General features: G+C 39.8%; 1 protein-coding gene across 3 annotated transcripts in view; it reads left to right on the top strand.

Moving 5' to 3' along the window:
* The window catches only part of NRIP1 (nuclear receptor interacting protein 1), an 88,568-nt gene that overhangs the window by 23,371 nt on the left and 43,363 nt on the right, over positions 1-21,834 (top strand). The gene's annotated exons all lie outside the window — the stretch shown is intronic.

Genomic DNA, 21,834 nt, shown 5'->3' on the forward strand with positions numbered 1-21,834 from the left:
TCTCTTCTGAAAAGTCACCTCTGCTAGGATACTCAGCATACCAACAATTACGTAGTTGCACATCTGTTGGGGAAAGGGTATTTTATCCATTTAAAAATATAATGACCTTTTATAGTAAGCTGAACTCCCATAAGGTTTGTTCTTCTATGAAAGGAATTTTGGACAGTTTTTTTTTCTTTTTGAACAAACTCCTTTCTAAGAGTTCTGAAACATTCTTTTGGTTATCACTCTGGTAGAAAATGTGAATCAGCTTGGCATGTGCTCCTGTCCATGTGCTAACAACTTGCACCTTCTCAGAGTGTAGATTTGTCCTTCCCAGTATGTAGACAAAGTTGGAACATAAGTGAGAGCAAATGTGTGATAATAGGAAGTCAGAGGAAAGGACTTTGAGAATATAGTATGGGTCATGTCTGCACTGTAAATGAGGGTTTTTCCAGCCACACTTCATCTCAAGGTAGTTTCTTTTCCTTATCTCATTCCTTTTAGAATTCCATGGGGTGTCAGTAGCCAAATACACCAATACAATGGTGCATTTCATCTGCATCAGGGCAAATGATCTAAAAATAAATACAAATTTCTTAAGGGTTGGGATATTACTACAATAATACTTACCTATGTAACTGCCAGATTGGACTACAGCAGAATTTTTTTTCTTGATCCTTGGCTCAAAGACTGCTCAAATATTTAACATGGTGAAGAAGGCACCTGCTTGTTAAGTGGGTTGGGGTGATGAGAGCATACAAGAGGAGTTCTTCAGCAGCTGCATGGCTTTCCTCTTGGCTTCTAGGTGCAGTTCAGATTTTGGCCTTGATCATTTAAGCCCAACATGGCTTGGACTCAAGACTGCGTTTTGATCCAACATAGCAAGCAGCGTCAACTGGGGTATTTGACCTATGCCACCCTAGATCTTAATGTCAAGGAGCCATTGGCAGGAAGTTCTCAGAGGAGGACTCCTGTCTCTGGAATGCGCTCCTCAACCTCGTCTGATGGGGTCAGTTTGCTAACAGGGCGCAGAGCCAGGTGTATCTCATTTCTCTGCTGAGGAGATGAGGAATTGTTTTAAGGCTTCTCTTTTTCTCTTTGCATCGAACACAAGCAGATTTTAGAGGGGGCTGTGTTTACTAACTTTTGTATTGAAGCCACATGGGAAGACGCATGATAAACAGGCTACTTCTTCTTTAAATCTTTATATTTTAAAGAAAAATTGTTCTTTGGATAGGGGTGAATTTTGTGGTTACTGTACCTATATATTGCAGGCAGATGACATTTCCTCCTGGACAACGGTTTTAAGGTATGGTAAGTTAAATTTAGACACATGGTATTTTCTTTCAACTATGCGGGAGATACTGCAGCTTGGTGCCAGCTGCTGAGAGACATCTTCCTGCTGGGAAGGGAGTTTTTCAGGCCATTAAAACATATCCAGGTTCTTGAAGGTTTAAGTAGCCCCCAGGCTCCTCCCTGAGAAGAATTTAATAGGCCCAGTTTGCACTAAGAAAAGGTGCTTGATACCTTTTCCCTGATAATACCGTCTCTGATGCAGTTGGTCAGTTCAATGAAGAGAAGTAGAAGCAAAAGCAATTTTGTGAAGGGCAGGCTTTATTTTAAATGTGATATGACCACTGCAAAGGTGTATTTATGCTGAATTACTACAGTATACACCGATGGATAACATAGGCTTGGAAAAATTCTTTTGTCCAGCAATTTCTGGCAAGCTTTGGAACATACTCTTGCAAAACCCAAATGGGCATCCATGACGAAGACGGGGATTAGAACTTGGACCTCCTTGGGCTTTGGAACTTGAAGGCAAGGCCAATACCTTAATAGACCGCCTGCTTTGCATTTTGAGCAATGGTACAATACAAAACTACAGTATAAAAAGCTGACAAGATTCTGCTAAAGTTGTTGCTTTAGACAGCACTGAAAGCATAGTATCTTGCAGCTATTTATCTGCTTTCAAAATATTTCTCTGATCCAGTGTTTCAATAAAAATTGACAGAAAGGCATATCTTTGGTAAAAAGGGTGGGGTGGAGTATATAGGAAACGGATAACTGCTTTTAGTTTCCAGCAGGCAGTAGGGTTCAGACAAGGAAGTGGGAATATAGAATTTGATAGGCTCTGACTAGAAATGTGGAAAATCGGACAAATTTTAAGATGGAGCTTTTGCAAGGAAAATGCACAAGTGAAACTATGCAAGCAATAAACAGGTGATGTAACATTAATGAGGCAGTATTTCCATTGAAGAGTCGGTATATTTTGGTCATACCCCATAGTGGCCAAAAAACCCCCCAAATAGGAGGTGAATAACAGAAAGTAAACACAAAGAATGGAAGAAGAGAAGCTGTTTGTATAGAGCACTTGGATAGGGAGGTGATTTAGGCAATATACTGGTTGGTTCTTACAATACAGAGAAAGAAGAAAGTAGTTTTGGAAAACACCAACTTCTTAAATATGATTTTTTTAAAAATGTTATCGTCATACAAAGAAATACTATGCAGGGGGTTGGCATATTTTTTTAATTTACCTGAAGAAAAACAGTAGCAAAATGAAGGCCAGCTGATAATTATATTACAGTTGTTTCTTCTGTTTATAGGGCATAAACAGCCTAGTTCATATGAAGGATTGGTATGTTATCCACAAGCAAGCATTCAGCCCATTGAATGGGAACAACACAAATAAGCTCTGTAATTTACTTGTAGTACTTAAATCTTCAGTACTCTGCTTGCAAAGATTTGAATAATCTTCCCAGTAATGGAAGTAGAACACCTGGTATCGCATCTAAAATGAAAGTGTAAGGGCACTTTGTCACAGCTGACTTTTTTAAGTGTCAGCTGTGCTGCATGCTGTACCTTTTCTAAAGATATACCTTCTTTAAGAGAGATCTGGCATTCTGTAGTACCTGAATCTAGAAATTGTCTTAAAACATTGTACATGGTCAGTTTAGGGGGGACACTAGTGCAACAGAGTATAGATTTCAGTGCTAGGACCTATTTAAATATTTGCTTGTATTATTCTTAATATTTATGTGTAAACTACCCAACATACTTTTGGACCATGGACAAGTAAATGATTTAAGCCCACCCCAAATTAGAGAGTTTACCCATAACATGTGATTATTGCCAGGGATCCTGGTTTACTCCATTTAAAAATTGCAGATTTGGAGAGTTATAGTCAGAGAATTTGGTTTTTCCCACAATTAAAAGTGAAACACGTATGTATGTATGTATATGTATCAGGTGAACACAATATTTTATTGATATATTTACAATTTTAAAGCAACTTGGAAGCCTATCGGTGCCTCAGTCATTATACTAAAATAAATTCTAAATAACTATATATTTTGGCATTTGGTTTTCTTCATTTTCGTCATGAAAAATCAAAGCTCCCCCTGCCCCCCTCGCTCACAAGGATGCTGTGGCTTTCTTCCTGCTGCTTTCTGGCACTGAGCATCCCTAATATGATGGTGCCTTGCCCCTGGCCATGCTAGTGCCCCTCATTTCCAAGTCACAGACCCCTCCCAGCCCTGCCAGTGCCCCTCACTCCTGACCCACAGCTCCCTGTTGTTGTTCCGTCCCCCAGCCTTGCTGGAGGGGGTCCTCAGCTGCCAGGGCTATGGGATCTGGCACCTGCTGAAGCTGGCATGGCCTCTTCTTCCCCCCTCCCCCTCCCAGCGGGTGGCACAGCTAGAGCAGAGCTGAATGGATCCCGTGGTGGGTAGGGGAGGGTACGAGTTGCCCTCTGTGGGCTTGGGGCTCCCTGCCGTGCTGCCCTTCCCTGGAGTCTCCATGGCCCAGTGGGTGGGACCCAGCATGGGAGAGTGGAGTGGGGTAAAGAGTCTCGGTGCTGCCACAGCTGGGAGTTGTGTAACAGCAATGTCACCATGTCAAGGCATGCCCTGCCTGCAGCAGTGGGGCAGCACAGATTTGTTTGCCCTGCTGCTGCTGGACAGGGGCTGCCTTGCTATGGTGGTGTGGCTGGTGCAGGGCTCCTGGCAGTGGTGGTGGTGACACAATCTCTCTGCCCTTCTCAACCCTCCTGTGCCAGGGGAGAGGGCAGCAGGGCAAGGAGCCCTGAGCCTACAGCAGGCAGCCTGCCCTGTGCACAAATCTGGGGGGGCACATGCTCTCCTGTGCCCTTCTCCCCAGCATGAGACAGTAGGGAAGTAGCTCCCTCACCAGCCCCCTGAATGAACCGGTTGCCTGTGACTCTGTTCTTCTCCCCCAGCTGGGCCCTGTGGCTACACACTTCCTTCCAGGCTGGGCAGTGTCCCTAGCCTTGGCTGCCAGCACTGCCACCCTCCCTCACCATGGCTGCCTCAGTCTGCCCCCACTTCCCATGTTGCTTATACCCCCCTGCCCCCTCCCATAGGTTTACCTGTGGGCAGTTGGGGGAGCTGCTCTCCACCACTGCTTGGCTGTATTGCTAGTCATGTGCTTGAGTGCACACATACACATGTGCATGGCGTCCCCTCTGTCCTGGTCCCCCAGCCCCAAGCAGCCGTTTACATGCTGGAACTCTGCCAGTCTGCAAAAGGAAGCCTGTTGTTTCCTGTATTTTTCTCCTTTTTCAAAGGAAAAAAATTCTCATTTTTCTATGGCAAATGGAAAATCTAGTTCCCTGCCATACAAATTTAAGAGTAAGATACTGTAATGTTGTTAAGCTCTGAGTCAACAATTTAGTTCTTTTTCTAGGAAGATAATGAACCTGAAAATGAGATATGATAACTAATTACAATCTTATTATCAACAAAGCAGTATATTTACCCAAATACAAAGTATTTTTCCTCCGCAGTTGGCATGGGAAAAATTAGTCCCCCTTATAATCGCATACAACAACATTTCAGTAAACACATTGCCTATCATTAAATTGCTGTCAAAAGCAGCATGTGCTCAGCAATGGAAGCCACCTATGAAGTTGATTAAATGCAGTCAGTACTGAGCATGACTATAAAACACATTAGCCCACAGTGGGCAAACGTGCTCATGGGAACCTGCTATTAGGATAGATTAGTATAGGCCAACTGAATAAGACATACAGTAGTGTCCATTAAGTAGAGTACCCCTCACTGCTGACTCTTTCCAGTCATGGTAAGCCATGACATTGCATGCAGTTCATCCAGAATCCCTCTGTTGGGTCCTCTGTCAGCCTGACACATGATTAGTATGGCCCCATTCTCGATGAGGTGAAGCTGGATGAAGCTGCCCTGCGCCTTGTCCGCATATATATTTTTGGAGCATCCCGGGACTTGTACAAGAACACTCAGTTCCAGTCATAAGTGTGAGCTAATTAGCACATAGATCTTTGGTGGGTATCTAGAGTACACACACACAGTGGACAGTACTCAGCTGTTGTCTCTGCTAGGGCCCTGCCCAATGAACTATATGGTAAATCGCAAGCTTTTGGCTTTGTACTGATATCGCACAAAGTTTGTATTCTGTCTAAGTAGGTGCCAAAGCGTTGCTCAGAAATATGTTTATAGAGTCCCTATACTAACACTTAAAGCAGTTTCAAAAAAAGATAACATGATCAATTCTGGGTAAACTAAGTGCATGGGTAGTATATGCAAATTGCTACATCCATGGTTAATTTCAAGGTTATTGTTTTCAAATTTGCTCCTCACTTCCATGAGCTCAGGGAAAGCAGGTTCTGATTGTAAGAAGGGAAAGGGGCTGCCAGGGGGAAAAAGTTGGCAGAGAGCAAAGGGCCAGCTATCCCCCCCAGATTTATTTCCCCTGCTGTACCAGTGGGAGACGGACAAATTCAAGGCAGACCTCCAATAATTAGATTATGTACCTGAAAAATTGTAACACACTTATAAATTTTTCTATATATAGAATCTAATTATTGGGGGGTTGTCTTTTTGAGTAAATATTGTAAGCCTTTAACATGTCCATTTTCACTCTTTTTGGGGTTGTAATAAAACATTTCAACTCTACTTGCAATCATTGATCCTAGTGCCTTATGCATTTTCATTGTTTAACTAGAATATCAGGTATTGAAAAGATTCAGACACAGTATTGGCTCCCTATTTGGACCTGTGTATAGAATATATTGCCAAAACGTGTGAGACATTTCTCTTAGAGATGCATTTTAAGTAAAATGAGCAGCTTCTGGGAAATTTTGGTCAGAAAATAAAATGAATAAAGTTGAATACAGTGCTATTTTGTTCATGTCAAAAGAACTTGAGTAATTTTGTAAAAACAATGGATTCCAGGAATTATTAATGCTGTAAAAGTTTACACTTGATTTTTTTGACTGCAGTTATGCATATTGGATAAGTACATAAATCACTTAAAGAACTTAATGGGACAGTGGTGTGAATTCTTTGCTGATTATACAATGACAAACATCAGTTATCTGCATATTGATTAAATGAATAACCTACTTAAGGATATAGGAATCCTGTGGCCCTTGCTGCCTACTGTGTAACATTTGCACTCAGTTTAGCTCCATAATTGGTGAAACTGGCTAGGAGCTGCCAGATTCAAGGCTTTTCAAACAGACCTGAATTTATTAGGCCTTTCAATTTCAAGGCTGCTACTATGTGCATATGTAGGGGTCTACGTAAATTACAGAGAAACTAAACATTTTTTGCAGGTTTGTCGTAGCACGAGTAGCAAATTCCACAGATATTTCCTATTTCCTGGATGTGCCCCAATGGCCCTGTCCCTCAGCACTGATTGGCAGAGAGGCCCCAGCAGGAGGAGGAGGGACAAGGGGGTGGCCCCTATCTTGTCTGTCACTTGTCCCTCATGCAACCTCACCCCTTAGGAATAATTGGCAACAAGGTCCTGGCGGGGGAAGGAAGGATGAGGGGGCTGCCACTATCTTGTCTGCTTCCCTTTGTGCTGCCCCAATGACTGGCACCTTCCCACCCTTTCCTCCCTTTCCCTACCCCGGCAGGCTACAAGATTGGACCACAGCACCAGCAAAGACCACTGGCTCCCACTGGGGAGCCAGCATTTTATTTTTATTAAGGTTTTTCTTTTATTTTTTTAATTAATTTTGTGGGCAATCCCAGATTTCATGGTTTCCAACAAATCCATGGAATTGCAAATTGAGTAGACCCTTAGGCATAAGGTTTTCTGAGAAACAAGATGCCTAACCTTAACAAGGAGCAAAAAACTTAGCACAAGTATTTAGTGTAGTTAATTAGCATTGTTTGCATTAAATTCAGAGAAATGCATACTTTTTATTAGCAGGGTTATACATTTTAAACAAATTACACTGTAACTAAAGCAAACTACACTGTTACTTAGGGCCTTTCATAAGTTGATACCCTTGTGGGAGCCCCCTCAGTGTTACTGAAAACATACATAAACTATTTGCTTTTGCTTTATATTATTGCGCTCATATTTTACTTGCAGTTGAAATGGAAGAGTCTACACAAACTCATATAATACGGCATAGAACTAGTAGGAATGGTAGTGACGATATATCATAAAAACCTTTTGTAATGAAGCTAAACCACCACAAGCTAAGTTTAAGTAGTATTAGCAGTTAAATTTATATTCAGTAAAGCAATGCAATTCAGAATTGAGATGGACTCTGCTTTAACATATTTCAGTATTGTAAGACTTAATGTGTTGTCAGTGATATCTCCTTACAGTTACTCCCCTAAAATCAGCTCTCTTCTTTCCCACCCCCAACTCCCATTTAATATGTAGGTTATTAAAAACGTCTCCTCCCATTCTGCTCTTTTGGTTGTGATCTTTATCTTTGCCAGTCTGCAGAGGGAGTTTGGCCCACAGGTGCTATAAGACTGAAGTCAAGTTCTGGCCTGAGCCTCAGGGCAGCCCACTAAATGTTGAGCGCTGGGTGTATGGCCATTGCCATTGTGTAGAGAGCATGGATTAGTTCTAAACTTTGTCAGTTGCTCCAGAGAAGGATTAAGTGGAATGCTACCTACTCTACTCTGCCCCGCCCTGCCCTGCCAGACTTTGGTAGGTACCCTCCCTGATGATGGTTGGGTAAGATGATATACAACCTGCAGAGCAAAACCAGGCTGAGCATTTGATCCTTGGACTGTATGCGTGTCTGAAGGTATATTTTTTTTTATTTTATTTTATTTTTTAAATATTATTGCAACACGACTTGATTCTTTACCCTAGTAAGTAATACAGATGTTTTTATTTGCTGTATTTAGTTTTTGTTTTTATTTACTTCCCCATACTCCACTTCCTTCAGTCTTCTTTCATCCAAGTATCATTTTTTTTCTCTTTTCATGCACTCTTTATTTCCTTAGTGTCTTCCTTCATTCTCTTCACCTTTTGTCTTCATTTATCAAGCAGTATTCATTTCCAGTCTCCCCATCCATTACAGTACCTCCTTTTTCTGATTGTACCACACATTTTATTCTCTTTTCTCTTTCTAATTCTGTTCAGACCCTGCACTCTCTTAGGGAAAGCTCCCTTAGAAATTGGGGGGCGCAGGATGAAGTCCTTGGAGAGAACAAGCTAGATTCTGGAGGCCATCTGAGCTCAGCATAATAGAGCAAGCTAGAAAACATCGCATCTTGATTTGTGCTGTCAGGAAGATGGACAGAATGGACACGTCCAGATAAGCGTGGTCATGTGGTATGTGGCGCTGCAAATGTGTTTGCAGCAGCACGTACTGCATAGTCTAGAGCTCTCCATGCTGCAAGCTCACACTGCCCAAATGTGCACTGCCCTGTTGTTTTTTTTTCTGCATTTTTTTCCAGGGATCCAAAAAAAATAAAGCGGAGAAAAAAAACTGAGCAGCTCACACTCAGACAACATGAGCTGCTAAAAAGCAGAGCAGTGCCACATACCTCACGGTCCGGTGTCCTCTATGCTGCAAGAGCGTGCTGCCCAAGCACACACTGTACCAGGATTTTTTTCTGTGGGTTTTTTTGACCCCTGGATATCGGAGTCAAAAAAACCCACTAAAAAACTAAAACATAATACAGAGCAGCGCACACTTAGCCAACAAGTGCTGCTGGAAAGTAGAGCCTGTTCCTTGGAGCTGGTTGCTTGGCTCTGCCCGGCAGGTAAGGCTGCTGTAACCCTGGGTAAGGCTGCTGTGGCTAGCACAGTGCTGGCCCAAGCCTCAACTACGCCACCCGGGGCAACTTGCCGCGCACCAAAGCGTGCAGGGACGAGAAGCAGCGGTGCAAGTTGTGCTGCTACTACTTGTCCCTGGGGAACCAAATGTCCACACACATCTGGATGTACCCAATGGCCTCAGAGCCTCGGCCCAATGTGCTTCTCATTGAAAGAGCAAGGGGAGGAAGCTGAAGTGGGGAACTTGTCCATCTCTCACAGCTAAGAGGTAGTCACCCGTTGACATCTTCCCAAGATTGCACTGGGTTCAACTTGGAGTACAGAGGCAGCTGCAATACTTGGAAAGCAGATCCCAGGTGATCTAAATCATAAATTTGGAGGTAATTGCATATGTTTAATTGTAAGAATAGAGGACAAACATGTTTTTGAGTAGCTTGCTTTTGGGGAATTAAATTCACGTTGTTTTTTGAGATTAGTCTTTTTAACCATTGTGGTAGAATATCAATGTATAATCTCATCCTTTTTATTTAAATGCAACACATTCTTCTTTTAATGTTAATTTGGACCTGCACTGAGGAAAAAGCAGAGCAATTTTTATTACAGCTAGCTAACTCAAACTAACCTAGTATCTTGAACTCCATTTAAACTCTTTGCTTCATTCACCTTCTGTGGTAGGTGATATATATTCCATGTTTATTACCCTTAGCGTGAAATAGCTCTTTACGTATAATCGGCCAGTCCCATTCCTCAACATTGAAAACCTGTACTAGAGCATCTCAACATGTACTCTTTCTTAGTGAGAGAGAGAAAAAACAGTTGACCTTTGACCTTTTCTTATAACAGATACCTGAGATCAGGTATCTTCAACTTCATTTTGTTTCTAATGTCTCTCAAAATGCTTTAGTACTCTTTTTAAACTTTGTGACTGAAAGGTCCCTAATTGGCACCTTCTACTCTAAAGCATCCATGGTCTCTCTGATCTTTCAGTTGATACTTTCGGTCATTTTAGGTTTTTTGTAAACTGCATTTGTTGTTAGATGATGATTTTAGTGGGATTTTCTCCCCTCTCCACCCTGAATCCAAACTTCTTCTAAGAGCCCATTTAGGACTCTCTTGGGTTTTGGATCCATGCCGGCCATTAAAGCTTTTTTTCATCTGTGGGCTAGAGTTTGGTTTTCAGCAAACCCACCCATGTAAATGGCAGCAATGAGTTATGTGACCCTAAGTCCACCTGCAGATGTAAACATTAAGGTATGATAGGATCTGGTCCAGGATCCCAACAAATCATGCTGCTTGTCATGCTATACATACATTGTAGGATGCGTGATTTTTGGGATCAGGGATTAGATTCCAGTTGTGCCTTAGTTGCCGGTGCAGTGTATGTATTATCCATTTACTATATATGCTGTAGCTTGGTAATGTTCTTTTAATACATGGATATTTAATATTTAAAAGCATATGAAAGCAAGTTTAATAGAAAAGAGAACAGAGTTAGAAAATTTAGGATATTGTTCAATGGGCAGTTTAAGGAGAATTTTCCCCGTAGTCCTACCTAGGTGTTGTGAAAGGCTAGGAAATAGTTGGTCTTTTGATAGCTTCTCATTACAAGTTGGCAAAATTAATAAATGAGTTTTGTAATTATAGTCTTGCATATTATGGTATGAGTTTAGTTCTCACAGCACATCTGGTAGCTCATCTTCAAGGAAATTTCCTTGGATCGGCTTATTTATATTTGATTTCCCAAATAAAGGAGGCTTTTTGTGTCTCTCTTCACTTCCCTCCCCGCTTTTTGTGTTAATGTTCCCTTTCTGCAGTCCTTTGCTTTAGAGGTGTGTTTTTGTTCTTGACATGAGGGAGTTAGCTTTTAAGTGTTTATCTGCAAAGTCCTTCTCATAAGCAGTGTTGGTGTTACTGGGCTGATTCATTAAAGTAAGTTTGTTTCAGGTCAGGCTCCTTATCTTTTAGGCTGCGGTTGCTAGGCGTTTTCATTTAATTTATGCCACTGGTATGCTTGCAATAACATTTGGAAGATAGTTCTATAACGTATATGGAATATGGTCCTTTGTTTCTTCGGGGGGTTTTTTCTGAAATGGAGACCTTTGGCCACAAATGAGAAGTGGTAAATAGAAAGGTGTATTATTGCTCTCATTAAGAAATCCTATTCATTATATTTTGAGAGTGTTACTAAAGGAAAAAAATAATGTTACTCTTTTAATTGTTACTTCTTCCTGATCACAAAGATAAAATCTGCCAGAAGAGCTTAAAATGACCCACTTTAAGTAGTTTCAACTATGCTGTTACCAGTCCCTCAATATGTAATATTTCTGCCTTTTTTTCCTTCTCATTTGAAAAGAATCAAATATAAATGTCTTGCACATTAAGAAGATGAGCGCTATTAAAACATATATGGGTAGTATGGCAACAGTCCAGGCTTATTAGAATGCATGCCTCTGTCTAGCTGGAATGGCAGTGAGTAGTCATTCTCAACTTACAGCTAAATTTTACTCAGTCAGCTTGGCATACTTGTCTCAGTGAACTGTCTGAATGATAAAAATTGTTTGAATCGAACGCCTTCAGTATACAAAGTGTCTTGGAACTTGTTGATATATATCACTTGTAAGTTTTATAGAAATAGCTTCTACATGCTATTTCTTTAGGTTTAGGTGCATTACATGTTGATATCTATTGTGTTCAGAAACGAGGTTCACAGTTCATCAGTGGAGAAAGTTTCAGGTAAGAATGGAGAAGCCTCATTAAACTTCATCTTGTCATTCCGTCTGCTTAAAATACTTCTTAAAATAATATATTATTTTTGTGGTGTATTTCTTCTAGTTTTGGAATATTCCAGGGCCATGTGAGTGAGGTCTGGGTTTTTCTTTGGGGACTATTTCATAAACAAATACATCTTGATAGTAGGTGAAATTTGGCATGTGTTTCCCTGATTCAGGGAAGATGCATAAAATATTTTCTCTTTTTAAAAAAAATAATAATCCCATTCTATGATCCCTGGTAGTTATTTGGCATGTGGTAGGGTGGCTTTAGAAACTAGGAAAGTCTGAGTGATGTGAAGAATCCAGGAAATACCAGCAAGCCAGAGCCATCTGTGCTGATAAGGCCTATCCAGAGTGGCTTTTTTGCTTTTGAGGATGTGGGTTTTGAAAATGACATGAATGGTATCTTTTTTTTTTTTTAGTAAGCATCTATATCTCCTTGTCTTTAAGAATTTCTAGGTTTTTGTTCATTTGTTTGTATGTTTGTTTGTTTTTTTCCTTTTTGCCATAGTTCATCCTTTCAAGTTACTTAGTATTGCTCAGCTCTCAGTATGTCAGTAAAGGAATCTCGTGTCAGCTCAGATAAATCATTCTTTACCCTGTTGTGTTATTTTTTTCTCCATTATTCTATTACTCTTCATCTTTCTTTTTCTTCCATAAGAGGCATGGAGTCTATTCCTTTGCTGAGATGTGAAGTCGTTTTCAGTATTGCTTCAAAAGCCTTATAATGGAGAAAAGTTGTTCTTAAAGAATGGCAGTTGCCAAGGTCCATTTTCCATACGTTTTTGGAGACTGGGAGCGCAATTTGCCTTTTCGCTGTATCGTAGTCATTGATTTAATCGCGTTTTCTATTTCTGTGGTCTTAACCAGTGTATATTTCTACTTCTGCAGACCATTTCTTCCATTGAATACAAAACATTATGGTATTGTTGAGTGTGGGTGGGTGAGATTTAATTATCATAGGCTTAATTAGTGCATATTTTTATTGGTATGGGAGTTCTGGTTTTTGTCATGGGTCCATTCATTTGGCACGTTTTTAATGTAGTCTCATTTCTTTTAAAGGGTGCTTTTCATGTCTGTTCAACATTGAATATTGTTAGTCAACCATAAATGGAAGTAATTTGAAAGTGACAGACTCTTGTAAATATTTTGAAATCTGTATGTGCATAAACAAAATTTGTGAAGGCTTCACACTTCTGACTTCTCAAGTGTATCGGCCTTAATGGGGAATTTTATTACTGTCAAGACATTTAAGGAGCAGAATTAACAAAACTTGAATGGAATATTTTAAGTTTTGAGCAACTTGAATTCTGTTTTGGAACACGTAGTATTTTTGCTGCATACCTTAAGGAAAATGGAATAAACTTAGCTTGCTCCAACTTTTGACTCTACAAAACTTTTCAAAGATGGAAATGTAGAGTAATTAAGGTCTTGGACAATGTACTAAATATGTAATTGTTTAATTTATTAGTACTGTGAATTGTCTCATGTTGGAGGATTTCATAGTATAGTGCTTTTCTCAAGTATTTTTCAGTGGGGGACTGCTTAGATCATGTCAGGCAAGGAGGAATTCAGGGTAGACAGTCCCTGATAAGATTATCAGAGCTGTTAGGGATAATGTCATAGTTGTTAGTTCTGATAACTATGGCTCTGGCTGTTTCTGAGCCTGTGATGATGATGATTTTTTTTTGAGTTCCCGAAATCCCACAAGCAGAAGAAACTTTGGTTTCTATTAAAGTTTTACTTGAATTGGGAATACTCAACAGATTGTGGGGAGCATAAGCTAGAGTTTCAGACTTACAGCATGCTTGTTAGTGATGGGTAGCATTGAATCATTATGGTTAAATCTAGGTGGCTGATATGTCAGACACTTAAGTATACAAGTTTAAAGAAATCAAGGAATGGGAACCAGGGGCCTTAGTTCAGAGAGGACTAGAGAACAAGTTGCTAGAGAGGGAGGGGTGAATATCGTGCTTAATGCCTTTGAAGCTTGCTTAAGATTTGTCACACTGAAATGTAAATAAAGCAGTAACACTTTTGCCTATTAGGTGGACTTGAACATCTTACTGAAAAGAAATTCAGAATTGTATTGACCAAAAGGCAAAAGGTATCTGGAGATTAACACAACACAACAGGGTTAAATTATTCTATAGCACAGGAAAATGCAACTGAATGCCCAAATGGACCTCAAAGCCAGGAGCTGGAATAAACTCTGTGGCTACTGTCTGAAAACTTGACTTCTGCTCCTGTTCCCTCCGGTACCAACATTGCTGCCGATTACTACTGGAGCTGTACATTAATAATTCATTTGTTCACTAGGTCTGTCTGGTTCTCTGGAAGACTCTTGGGGGTCAGCAGCCTGAGGCCCATGGGCCAAATCTAGCCCACAGTGATTGTATTCAGCCTGTAAGGATTGGGAGGGCGAAAGGGGGACAATAGGAGTGGTAATGGCTGAGTTGGAAGCGTTGCCCTGCCTTTAGGCCATGGTCCATTGTTTAATTCAGCCCTCCGTTTCTAAAAGTTTGCTGACCCTTAATCTAGTTTTTTGAATTAAATTTTAAATTTAGGAAAAAAACCCACATTTTTTCCTCACATTTCAAACTTGATAACGTGTTACGTTACATATCTTTTGTATTCACTATGCTTCTCTGTTTTTTCCAGGCAACACATTATAGAAAGAGGTTTGAATTTTTAGTGTGAAGTATTTTAAGGAGGACCTGATGATTATTGAGGTTTTAATGTTTCAGTTTGATAGATGTCATGTTCCAATGAACTCTTATCCTACGTCATGGTGCACTTCTGAGTAAAAACAGCAAACCAGGTATCCTCAGGGTAGTAATTACATTTTAAAAACTGTTTTGCAGGAAATGCTCTGTAAGAAATTTCTTTTCTTCAGATTTGTGGTATTCATTTGTGGCAGTCAGATGCAGCAAAAAATGTTTTTGCTGCCTAAGAGTTCACAATCAGATTTTGGACTTCTCTTGCTTTTCCCGTTCCAAACCCAAACCCAAATTATTTTCCTGTAGGAGGCAAGTGAAATACTGGTGTGGTATGTTATGAGAGGTGCTTCAGCAATTATTTAACTTTTAGTCTTTTTATGAAAAGAGAAAGGTAGCTAGTTGTTAGTCTGAAGTCAGGCAGGAGGCAGGGCACAGTGGCACCTTAGTCACTGACTGGCTTCAGAAAAGCTAAATGAAGCTTTTATAGGTGACAGCCTACTTCATCAAATGCTGTGAAGGCATCTGCAGAGTTACTAAATGGAAAGAAACAAAATCTTTTGTGACAAGTAATTCAAAGAAAAAGTAAGCTATTTTGTTTTAATTGCAAACCTATTATTGAGAAAATTGTCATACTCTTAACTTCAGGTGGAAAGTTAGTATCTTTTCCCATTTCACAGATAGCGCAGGCCAGAATTCAAACAGGTATCTTTTTTCAGAGCAGGGAATAGGACTCAAGGGCCAGAATCTATGTTCCCAAAGGTGCTGACAAAAAGCTGTGGCCTGATTTTCAGGCATGGGCTAGAAAGGGCGTTGATTTGCAGCAATTGTTTCAAGATAGAAACAGTAAAGTTTGTTAACACTCAACAGAATTTTTAAAAGGTTTTGACCAGTTTACTAAAAGCAAGTGGTGCCTAGAAAGTATAGAGATGCACTTTATTCTGCTGTGCGCACAGCCAGAATGCTATGCTTCTGAATGTTAAAAATGACCTTGAGCAGAAATACTTGAAGGGTGATAGTGGTGGTTTTATTTTATAAAATAAGCCAGTGAAGCTATGTGAAAAATTTGCATTAAAGTTTTAAGGCTCGATTTAGTAAACCACATAAGTACATGCTTAGCTTAAAGCACGTGAGCAGTCCTCATTGACTTATGGGAGTGCTCAGACAAGCTAAGTATATGCTGAAGCAGTCGGGACATATTAATTAATACGTGAGAGATGCACTGATGATGTGATCCATAGATAGATACCTGAGACCTTGCAACCATCCAGCACAGCTCTAACAACAGGTAGTGCTAACTGGTTGAGCAACGTGTATAAGAAATGAACCCATCAACGTTACATCATGAATAGGCTTCACCAGGTGTGCAAGTTGCAGCATCCTACTTTTTTGGGCAGTAGCATGAGTTGTAAAAAACCCTCTATACGTTTCCAGGAGCCAACACCCTCCCCCCGGCAAAAAACCAAACAAACAAACCCAAAAAACTGGGTTTGGGGGGAAGGACTATAGAGTGTAGAAGTAACTCAGAAGTTAACCACTAAACTTCATAATAAAAAAAATGAATTGTTTGAAGAAATGTCACACTGAAGTGCAAATGTTGATATGTTCTATTAAAATGATCTGTCGTCTTTCTCTAATGGACCACAGTTGGAGTCTTAGAATTTCTGTTATTTAGTGGTACTCTCCTCCTAATAGAAACATTCAAACCATTGAAGAAATTGAGGTAACTAACATTGTATATTTTATTTTCATATTATCTACCATAGGATGTAGCTTTTATAGATAGTTAGTGATGTGTATGTAGTAATAGCCAGCAGTAGTTTTTGAAGTTTTGTTGTTGCTTTTTTGGTTAGTATCAAAAGGTTAATGTGTTTTATGCACACTAAGATGTTCTGTCTCTTATTTCAGTTTTTCATTTTTGGTGGTATTTTGTCTTCATTGACATTTCTATTATCTGCACTCACATCAATTAAAAGGCTGATAAATAGATCTACTAGATTCTTACCAGATTTATAAAGCAGACAAAAAAAGAAAAAGAAAAAAACAACTTTTGACAGATTCTCACCCTAATATGACTGACTGATATTAAAACAGAGTTAAAGAATGTTTAATAATGAAAATCGTGATATACCAGTATCCAATCTAGAAAAAATTATATGCAGTGCTAGATTGGCAGGACCATGAACAGTTTGAAAGGATCTTATGAAATGGTCATAGTGCAGTTTTTCAGTTGTTGATTGTTGATAAGAATCATATTAAGAGAGAGTGTCTGCACTTGTTCTCAGAGGGGATCTTCTGCACATAAGACTTGCTCAGTAGATTTAGTTATTAGGGGCCAGCTGAATGTGTGCCAAACTGCGATGGGAGTTCCAGTGTCTTCCCCCCCTTTTGGCTAGATTGAGAAAGCATGTGTAAAATTTTGGACTTAATATTTAGAACAAGCCACAGTTAAGATTGCATGGAGAACTTTAACATTTGTGCAGATGATGCAAATGAATCTTGACTAATGTTGTAAGGGTGAAATAGCCAAGTGGATAATCTTACCTCTCTGAACAAGGTGTTTCTGCATAGAGGCCAATGATGACAAATTTCAGCCTCAAAGACTGCTTTAGCAGGTAGCCAAAAGTGACAGTCTGGCCTGCTGTTTTTTGTGTTGTTGGGGTGGTTGCATTCTGAGCATTTGATTGTTGTGCTAGCTAGGGACTTGGGTGTGCATCTGTCTGTAGATGTTCTGCGAGTAGATATTTTGCCTTTTCCGTGAAGCCCCAAAGAGTATAATTTAGAAGACTCTCACTGGACTGCTGCATCTTCAGACTAAAGTTGTAACTTGCATTTTGCTATCTGGCTCCTGCCTCTGGCGTGGCCCCATGGCATGTCCTATACTTGACTGCAACCAGTGTCTGACACAAATGCTTTAAGCGCATCTTCGGGGGCTGAGGTGGTGCAGACACTCGGGTGCACAGTCGACAGCCCAGAGGTCGCAAGTTTGAGGCCATAGCAGATGCACTCAGAGTGCAGCCTGTCAGATTGTATCTTTAAATCACCCTATTCCACTAACGCACTGCAACATTTTTTAATCCTTTGGTGAAGTTAACAGTTCCTTGGTACTAGAAACATATCTGCTTCCATTAGGTCATTCAAATTTATGCCTGAAAAAGTAGGAAGCCCCTTATTCTCATGGGCATTGTAGTATATACTTAAGGTAAAGAGAATCCTAGTATCCGCTGCTAGAAGGATACAAGGTGTGCATATTTCTTAAGTGGTTCTCTCCAGTCTATTTACGTAAATGTGTTGGGTTAGGAGACTAGAAATAGAAAACATGGTGTCAGGCAACAATCTTGCATACATTGTGAGATAGATTTGAGGACCCTCCTTTCACCTCTTTTAGCTGTCTTATGTTCCTCTGCAGAAGGATACAGATGGAACCAATTTTTTGAAGGATCCAGAAAACCTACTCTTTGGATATGGCCAAACTCTGCTTGTTGCAGGACCCAGAATGGAGTGGGAGATATACTACCATTGGTAGTCTTATGCCATATTTACCACTGCAGTGCTAGTCATTTAGCACTGTCCAGTTCATAGAACAGAGCAAGCGTTTGCCAGCTGCTAGTGACCCCCCCTCCCTGGCCCTTCCCCCAAGGGGCTGCTTTGACAACCAGATGTTGCTGAAGAATCACTCTACACTCAATCATACTAGAAACTTTGGGAGATAGACATAAAAGTATTTTCTACTGTGTAGCTTCCCTCTTGCTGATGCTAGGAAAGAAGTCACTGGTTTTTTTTTAAACTTGAAAACACATCTGTACAATCTTTAACAGTGGGATGGTTTATAGGCAGAATTGTTCACAGAAGTGACAAAGTGAATACATTTTAGTAGTAGATGTTAGATAGTGCAGTAACAATTGTGATGCAATTGCCAAAGTAATGTCCTACTTTCAATAAACTTAAATATCTTCCTTTCTCATCTGCAGTAGAATTGGGTACTTTAATAGCCAGCAAACAGAAGCAGGCTAAATTAAACTGTGAGTGCACAACCAGAGATGAATGGCAACACCCCCAACTGGCATTGGTGGGTACCTTTTCCAAGTTCTCCTTCCCCAGAGGTTTGCCTGTCCTAGGCACAGGATATGTATGGTACACTTCTAATAGAGCAGGTTAATTTCTTATAGCCAAGTTATGCAAAACTCTAGAACTCTAGGTTCAGAGATGATACCTTTTATTAGACCAACTAAGAAATCACAAAAAAACTGAACCAGCAGTTCTAGAGTTTTGCATTTCTTTTTGTCTCAGACTAACACAGCTACCAAATGCATCGTTTATAACCAAGTTACTCACTTTCGATTCATTTTTACTAATGGATATCAATTGTCTGTTATGCTTGAAAAGGTTGATTTTGATAACGAAAAATAGGGGACATGGTCATGCTGTGGTATTTCTGTTTTTTTCGGAGCTTTTCTCCAATTCTTAGAGGTACTGAAATCCTAGGTAGTTTCCCCCTTGCATTTAAAAAAAAAAAAAAAAAAAAAAAGCCAATCTTATATATGAAATTCTTCTCTTGCCAGAGCTAAAGCAAACTGGTTTCAGAGGGTTCTGGGCATAAACATCTTTCTCAATAATAAGCTTATGTTTAGTCAGTGTGTTAACAGATGCTTTTAAATGATACTGCCAAATTTATTTGTTAAGTCTGGTGTCTCACAGAGTGACCTTGTGTTATTGGGGTGCCCTTTCATGGATTAACTCAGGTTTATTTTACACCCTTTTCACTGAACAACTGAAGGAGCCATCAGCCAGTTGACCTGGTTTAACTGAGGGGTTGGCTTGCTGGCAGAATGCGTGTACACCACAAGTATAAACCTCTCATCCTTACTGGACTTGTTATAGCTAGATGTCTTCTTAAATGCCTCCCCATCTGTTCATGTATCCTTGAATAAGTACCCCCAGCCCCCAATCCTTAATCAAATATATCAAGTACTTGAGAAGATAAGTTAAGGTGAGGAAGAATGTGTTGTGCTTTCCTCCCTTTCCTCTTTGATACCCAGAAAAATAATCTCCTTGGTCTGCTTGCATTTCCTGTCTCTTCCACAGATTGCAGTAGGGCCCAAAACTGAAAGACAAGGTTCTTTGAGTAAATCTGATATCTTTAATTAGACCAACTGAAATATTTATTTCTTTACTTATTTATTATTAGACCAACTAAAATATATTTCAGGTACAACCCAAGCACTTGCAAAGAAGAATTTTTCCAACTACTTTAGTTGGTCTAATAAAAGGTTTCAGATGTACCCAAAGAACCTTGTCTGCCTGTGTCCTTAGGCTACAACCAACACCCCTGAAACTGAAAGATGCACATTTTGCTTCAACTTGAATTTTGGGCACTAGGCTGAAAGAGCCTGAGGAAGTTAGTGTAGTAAATGTAAGACCACCTGGAAAATACAGACTTCTAAATTGGTGTGTATATGTAGTTTTTGTTTTCTGGGGAAGGAGGGAGGTGTTGAAATTAGCTGAATATTCACTATTAATAACAGTGCCATGCTTAGGAGAGGCTTGCTTACATAATTTTGTTATAAAAGAGTACTGCTGGTTGAACTCCACGCATCTCTGTTGCTATTAAACTGTTCTTTCCAAATGCCTCTGATATGCTGCCTTTTGCATGAGAAGGGTTAAGAGGAGACAACATCCTGTCAAAGACCTTGTTTTTAATTTTGCCTCTCACACTGGCACAGATCCGGCTAAGAGCAGCCCAGATTAGTTCGGAAAACCTTTGAAGAGATTTAAGATGTCCTTCAGCCAGTTTGAAGGTTTTTGTCTTGCAAATCCAGTACAAGGGCGCCTGCAGGCATCTCGACCCTTGCTGTGCTGCTGATGCAGCTCAAGGTCACACTAACCCGCCCTGTGACATTCAACAACAAAAAAAATTATGCGGTGAAACTGCTTCAGCATTCAGCCAACCAACAACTTCCTCAGTTCCTCACTGAAGGAAGAAGTGTGGGGGCTTTTTTCTTTTTCTTTCTCTCTCCCTCCCTCTCCCTCTCTCTCCTTTTCTCTCTCTTTCTCTCTCTTTTTTTTGGCTTCGTGGATTTTTGCTGTAGGAAATAATCCAGGATTTCTGGTGTGTGTGATGACAAGGTCATTTCTTAATTAGAACACATGTAAAGAACAAAGCTAAATGGCTTCAAAACAGCTTTGTAGTTGATGGAGAGGATTTAAATTATTTAAAGAGATAGTCACCCAAGTATGATGGAAACTGAATTCTAAACACGTTAACTCTTGCAGTGCTCTGCAGTTTCCTTGTGCTAGTCTAAAGGAAATCTAAAACTTGAGTGATCAATATTTTAACTGCTGCTAAATGAACATTTTGCATCCATTTATAGATGCAAAATAATATTGTGCACTCTTTTCTCTGAGTGGTGAAAGCCAGAACTCTTTATCCTTTTACCATTGTGCTACTAGATGGCTATAGAAAACTGTATAAAAGGTTCCTGAAAGATTAGTAAATTAATTAATGTGGCTGAATCATAATTTTTAGAGGAATAGTGTATTTTTAATAATCATATATGCATTCTGTTCAAAAGTCGGGGGTTAGATGAGTACCCCCACTACTCAGAATGATTGCAAAAAAAATAATGAAAGAAGTATTTGGGAGAAAGGGGTAGGAACTGAAGAGAGTATTTCTGTAATAAAAAGTGGCAGATTCAATTAAAATACATTTTTTGTTTTTTAAGCTAGTGCATTATGTAGGTTTTGCAGACCCCTTGATATTAGACATTTTTCTTGGATTTTGTGTTTGTCTGCAGTCCAGTGTATATGTATACATGCTGGTTTTCTCTTGCAAAGGTTGATGGTTCTTTTATTCACTGTCCATTCTTCCCCCCCAATCCCTTTTTTCTCCATATTCCAGGCACCAACTTTATTTTTTAAAACTTTGTATTGGCCAACTTCAGGTTTTTTACTGTCTTTTTGAGCTGAGAAAGAGAAAATTCAGACAATTGGCTAGATAACCTCCCATCTTTTGGAGAGGCTTACTATCAGACCTCCATGATGGAGGAGAGCTTGAGTGGATGGCATGTTCTGCTCTACATGGCTTGTATCCATAGCCACAGATCGCTGTCCTTCCAACAGGAGACATAAAAGTTCAATATATTTTATCAGGTTTTCATATTTTTTTAATATTAATAAAGCAGGACAAATTTTGCTAGGGCACTACTGAGAAGGTTCTTTATGGTTCTGTAGTTACTGCATCAAAGAGGACTGATAAAACAATATGTCTACTTGCTGCCTTAGTAAAAAATGTAACATTAGGATTTCCTTCTGTTTTTTAAAGGCTT

The sequence above is a fragment of the Gavialis gangeticus genome, unplaced genomic scaffold (assembly GCF_001723915.1).
Source record: "Gavialis gangeticus isolate Ggan-Ray unplaced genomic scaffold, GavGan_comp1, whole genome shotgun sequence".
NCBI classification, from domain to species: domain Eukaryota; kingdom Metazoa; phylum Chordata; order Crocodylia; family Gavialidae; genus Gavialis; species Gavialis gangeticus.